The sequence below is a fragment of the Nicotiana tomentosiformis genome, chromosome 9 (genome assembly GCF_000390325.3).
Source record: "Nicotiana tomentosiformis chromosome 9, ASM39032v3, whole genome shotgun sequence".
Lineage (NCBI taxonomy): Eukaryota > Viridiplantae > Streptophyta > Magnoliopsida > Solanales > Solanaceae > Nicotiana > Nicotiana tomentosiformis.
This window is the reverse complement of record NC_090820.1, coordinates 90,392,708-90,399,020: the sequence shown is the minus strand read 5'-3', so window position 1 is coordinate 90,399,020 and position 6,313 is coordinate 90,392,708.

Below are 6,313 nucleotides of genomic sequence, written 5' to 3'. Positions count from 1 at the left end.
GGATTGATTTCGGATCATTTTCTTTAATGTTGCTATTGCTGGTTCTGGTGTGACTGCATCTGCGACTGGTTTGCGCAGGTGCGATAGTCGCAAAAGCGAGAAGAGGAGTCGCAGAAGCGAGAAGAGCCTGGGTGAGGTAGACCGCATGTGCGTAAGGCTTCGTAGAAGCGAAATTTAACATTCGCATGTGCAGGGATTTCTGGGCAAGGCTATTTTCGCAGAAGCGAAGTTTTTACCGCAGATGCGACTATTTGTTCGCAAATACGGAAAGTGCTGGGCAGAATTCTAAAAATCGAGGGTCTTGTTCTTTCTTCATATTTTGAGATGTGAGACTCGGATTAAGGCGATTTTTGAAGCAAATTTCATCACAAGGATTGGGGTAAGTGTTCTCTACTCAGCTTTGATTACATTTCATGAATCTATCTTCATTTTTGGCAATTAGTTGAGGAATTTTAAAGAGCAAATTGAGGGTTTTGGCCAATAGTTTCATAATATTAATTTTTGAGTTTTGAATACCGATTTGGAGTCGGATTTGATTGAAACTAGTATGGTTGGACTCGTAATTGAATGGGTTGTCGGATTTTGTGAGTTTTGTCGAGTTTCGAGGTGTGGGCCCCGGTTTGATTTTTGGCCGGATTTGGGATTTGATGTAGAATTCGATCTTTATCATTTGTAATTGCTCCCTTGGGCTTTATCTTATGTATCTGAGTTGCTTTTGTCTAGTTTTGAGCCGTTAGGAGGTTGCTTCGCACGTGATGGCATTTTTGGAGCATCGCTTGGCTTGCTCGGTGTTGGAATTGGCTTGTTCAAGGTAAGTAACTCTTCTAATCTTAGTGCTGAGGGTATGAAACCCTGAAATACGTGTTATATGATTTGTGTTGAGGTGACGCACATGCTAGGTGACGGGCGTGTGGGCGTGTACCATGTGAATTGGGACTCTGTTATTTCCATGGAACTAAATAGTGGCCCTATTTTTGTTGATATCCGTATTTTCACCATGTGATAAAGTAATTGAGCTGTCAATCATGCTAGATATCATGTTTAGGCTTTATGCCGATATTGTTGGGACCTATAGTGGTCGTTTCTTGCTGTCATCTCACTGATTTCATTGATATTTTGTACTTAGTCATATGCATGCATTCATATCGTATCTCAGTCTCAGTTGTTATTTATTTATTGATACATCATATCATTGTTGTCGGGCTAGTTTCATGACATTATGAGCCTGTGAGTGAGACTGGAGAGATTGATGACTGAGTGAGGCCGAGAGCTTGATTATAAGTGACAGTTATGGAATCGGGCTGCACACCGCAGCATGCTACATTGATTTATGCCTGGATCTGGCTTATGATAACGCTTGGGCTGTAGGAGCCCCTCCGGAGTCTGCACACCCCCAGTGAGCGCGGTTGATATTATTGAGGAATGAATCTTCCCTGTACATGGATCTTGTGTGAAGCATTTTATACCTGGAGATGGATCTTATCCATGGGCCGGATTAGCCTTCCTCGGTACTGAGTGACTGATGGTCAGTGATGTATATATTCCGGGATGGATCTTCCCTGAGCCGTATGGGCCATATACAGTACCGAGTGGTTGAGCATGATGGGCAGAAAGTGTGAGACAGTGAGATTGAGTACTCTAAGAGCGTGAGTACATGATTCATCTCTGAGATACATGGCATTGGCATGCACAAATGACATACAGGCATAGAGATACATTTTTTCTTATGTTGTACGGTATCACGTCATTCATGAGTGTTTTTTACACACATTGATATGTGGGCATAGAGAGGTATTTCACACTTGCTATCTGGAAAGAAAATGAAACATATTATTTATTGTGGAAAGGATATTTGGAAAAATTACAGTTTTCAAACTTACTCGTATTTTGGCATTTTCGGTAAAAGATTGGGTTTTCACTAAGATACTTGAAAAGCATGACTATTTTCTTGAACGAGCTGAGCATTTTACTTCTGAGATACATCTTTTATTACTTGTATTATGTTGTTATGAACTGTTGTGGGATATTGGTATTGGACCCGACCTTGTGTTAGCTCGTCACTACTTTCAACCTAGGGTTAGGTTTGTTACTTATTGAGTATATGGGGTCGGTTGTACTCATACTACACTTCTGCACCTTGCGTGCAGATGTTGGCTGCTGATGTTGTTGTGTTCGATAGGAGTTGGATTGAAGATGTACCTGCGTCCGGTTGTAGCTGCCTCTTGTTCGTGGTAGCTTTAGATATGTAAAATTCTGTTTATGTACTTTTCAAACAGACTATGTATTTATTTCATTTTCGTTTTGTAAACTCTATTCTTAGAAGCTCATGGTTTGTACTACCAGTTCTTGGGGAATGTATTAGATTCAGATACTTCTTTACTTAATTACTTTATTAATTGTTATTTGAATTGGTTAGTGGTTAATTGGCTTACCTAGCGGGTTGGGTTAGGTGCCATTACGACTAGTCGGATTTTAGGTCGTGACACCGTCATTTCCTGAACTCTGTTTCCTAGTACTATTATTTGGGTAAATTGATTTTCAAAGTGAATTTACTGTGTTGAGTCATTACCGCCTGCCCTGCTGAGTTGTTAGTAATATGGTGATTTAAAAATAAAAGAATGAATATCATGCTACCTTGCGTGACTTCTAAATTAAAACTCGCCATACATTTTGGTATTTACTATTTCTAATAGTTGTAATATTTTATTTTAATTGATTTCTCAACTTAATCTTCTTAACCTGTCTGAGGTTTTTATCTTACTTCAAAAGGAATTGTTATTATGATTTAATTTAATAAATCATATATTAAATTCAATAGCTTGTTCAATATTGTATTTTATTTAAAAAATATTATTTTTCTTCACTCAAATAATTTCTAAAATAAAATCATCTTTCTCACGGATTTTCTACCTGGTCTAGAAACTGAAATTTTACCTTGTGATGTATAAATAAAATCTCTGGAACATCTTAATTAGCATTTGACACGGATATTATGTATCGAGTAGCACATGGGTTTTGCCGTGCAAAGTGAGATGGAAAGATGTGGGCACAAGGTGCCATGTGTGTTAGAGGTTTGGAAGTTGTGATTTATGATATGTGATTACGAGCATTGAAATTGTTGGAATTGTGTATTAAAAACGATTTGATTGGTTGAATTGACATCGTTTTCCCTACCTGAGTACATTTATACTTCATCCGTACCCCAACTATGTTATTTCTCGTTGCCATTCGTGTTCCCCTTATCGTTATTATTGATTGTAATTTGATTTCTTTCTGCTATTGGCATTACTCTGATATTCCTTCCTTGTTCGCTTTATGTCATATCATGCACAGGTTTATATTCTCGGTAGGTGTCTTGACCTGGCCTCGTCACTACTCTACCGAGGTTAGGCTTGATACTTACTGGGTACCACTGTGGTGTACTCATGCTACACTTCTGCACATCTTTTGTGCAGAACCAGGTACTTCGGATCGAGTTGGTTTTGAGACTTATGCTTGGTGTGGTTGGAGACTTCAAGGTACACCTGTCGGGCGTTCGTAGGCTCCGAAGGCACCTTTTAATTGTATTTATTTCCATTGTTTCCTTTTGTTCCATAACAGTGATGTATTCATTATGTATAACTACTCTTAGAAAGGCTTATAACTTGTACTACCGGTTTTGGGATTATAAATTGTACAGAGATTTCTATTTTGAAATTGTTCGGTGTTAGTAAATATTGTCGTCATTTCTGTTAATGTTAGGCTTACCTAGTTTTAAAGACTAGGTGCCATCACGACTCCTTTGGAGGAATTTTGGGTCGTGACACAAATGGAGTACGTACACCAAATCAACGGTCACATCTCAAGTTTGGAAAATTCATGAATACGCGGTCTTCTTATCAAATATTTCACACGATTATACCGAGGCAAACGGCTCGATCCCATAAGAGTGGTATTATAGAAATGCCGAGGCGAATGGCCCGATCCCATAAGAATATGATACATGATATTGTCGAGGCGAATGGCCCGATCCCATAAGAATATGATACTGTCGAGGTGAACGGACCATTCCCATAAGAATATGATACTGCCGAAGTGAACGGACCATTCCCATAAGAATATGATACTGCCGAGGCGAACGACCCGATCCCATAAGAATATGATACTGCCGAGGCGAACGTCCCGATCCCATAAGAGTGTGGTACATAATCCTGCCGAGGCGAACGGTCCGATCCCATAAGAGTGTGGTACATAATCCTGCCGAGACGAACGGCTCGCCCGATTAATTAAATTATAACAATCCCCAACTCCATTTGAAAAGTCAACCCTCGGGCTCACGTGCCCGGATTCCAAAAATTTTCAAAGATAAACATTACCCATGAAATCATGAACTCAAATATATAATTTATTCCTAATTCCATTTCCAAAATTGGGATCAAAATCCAAAAATACCAATTTCTAGGTTTTTCTCTTAAAATCCCATAATTTCTATAAATTTTCATGTTTAAATCCGTATATAACTCATGTATTTAACTTGCAATAAGTGAGAATCACTTACCTCATGTTGCTCAATGAAAATCTCCTCAAAACAGTTCCCCAAGTTCGGCCAACCAAAGTGAAAAATGAAAGAAAAGAGCCAAATCCCGTCTTAAATCCAAATTTGCCTAGAAAATCCCGCTTCTGCGGTTCCATGGTCACTTCTGCGACAGCCGCTTTTGCGGCATAAAGCTCGCGCCTGTGAGAACCCAACCCAAGTCGCCGACGGCATCTGCGGTCCCCGTAGCGCTTCTGCGCTCACGCTTCTACGTCACCTCATCCGCAGGTGCGGTTCTGCTTTTGCGGCAACTTGACCGCATCTGCGGTCCCAGCCTTTCCCAACAAAATCCGCTTCTGCGCTTGACTAGCCGCTTCTGCGGTGTCGCATCTGCAATCCTTTTTCTGCAGGTGTGATTGCATTGGTACTCAGGCCCTTCAGGAATACAATAAGGTTTCAAAATGATCCGCGACTGTCTGAAACACACCGGGGCCCCGGGGGCCCCGTCCGAACTTACCAACAAGTTCCATAACATAATGCGGACCTGCTCGAGGCCTCAAATCACATCGAACAACATCAAAACTATGAATCGATGATTGAAACCCTTCTTTAAACTTTCAAACTTTTAAACTTCGTCGAATGCGTCCAAATTATACTTAAGCATCTCGGAATGACTCCAAACTTTACGTGCAAGTCATAAATCACCATATGAACCTATTCCAAGGCTCAGAATCCCAAACGGATATCGATAACACCAAAGTTCACTTCAAGTCAAACTTATGAATTTCTAAAACTTTCAAAATGCCAACTTTTCACAATAAACGTTGAAATGCTCCTGGGCGACCCGATACTCAATCTGAATATATGCCCAAGTCCAAAATCATCATACGAACCTATTGGAACCTTCAAATCCCGATTCAGAGATTATTTACTCAAACGTCAAACCTTAGTCAACTCTTCCAACTTAAAGCTTCCGAATTAAAAATTTTCCATCCGAACTTCCCGAAATTCAATTCCGACCACACGTACAAGTCATAATACAAGAAGTGGAAATACTCAAGGTCTCAAATTGCCAAATAATGCACTAGAGCTCAAAACGGCCGGTCAGGTCGTTACACGTGCCTTAATGTGTTTTGTCGTTGTTGAGATGTCAACCTGATTTTCAAGATTTCTACCAAATAAAGTGAATCATTATCACAACTCACACACCTCACAATCACATGCTCTCTTAATTTAAGAAGAGTTTGATTACGCAATTGGAAAACTAATACTCCCCCGTCTCATATTATCAGCCGTGGTTACTAAAAATAATTGTCTCAAATTATTTGTCATTTTAGAAGTTCAAGACAAAATTGATTATCTTTTCTTTTTTTATCCTTAGTACTATAATAATTATCCTTGAAGACTACAAACACCTCTAAGTATGGATAACTTTATTCAAATACCAATAAAAAAAAATTAAATATTAAGACGTGAATAGGGGTAAAGTAATCAAAATCCCATCATAATTAATTTTTCTTAAGGGGCATGTACAAGAGAATCATATCAGATAATATGAGACGGAGGGAGTAGCTCGTTACTTATAATTTTTCCGTTTTAATTTATACGAGTTAGTTTGATTTGGCATGGAGTTTAAGGGAAAAAAAAGATTCTTAAAGCTTGTGATCTTAAGAACTTACAGGGTAAAACCTTTGTGAGATCAATTATATTTGTGTGAATATAAAACAACAACAACGACCCAGTGAAATCTCACTAGTGGGGTTTGGGGAGGGTAATGTGTACGCAGACCTTACCCCTACC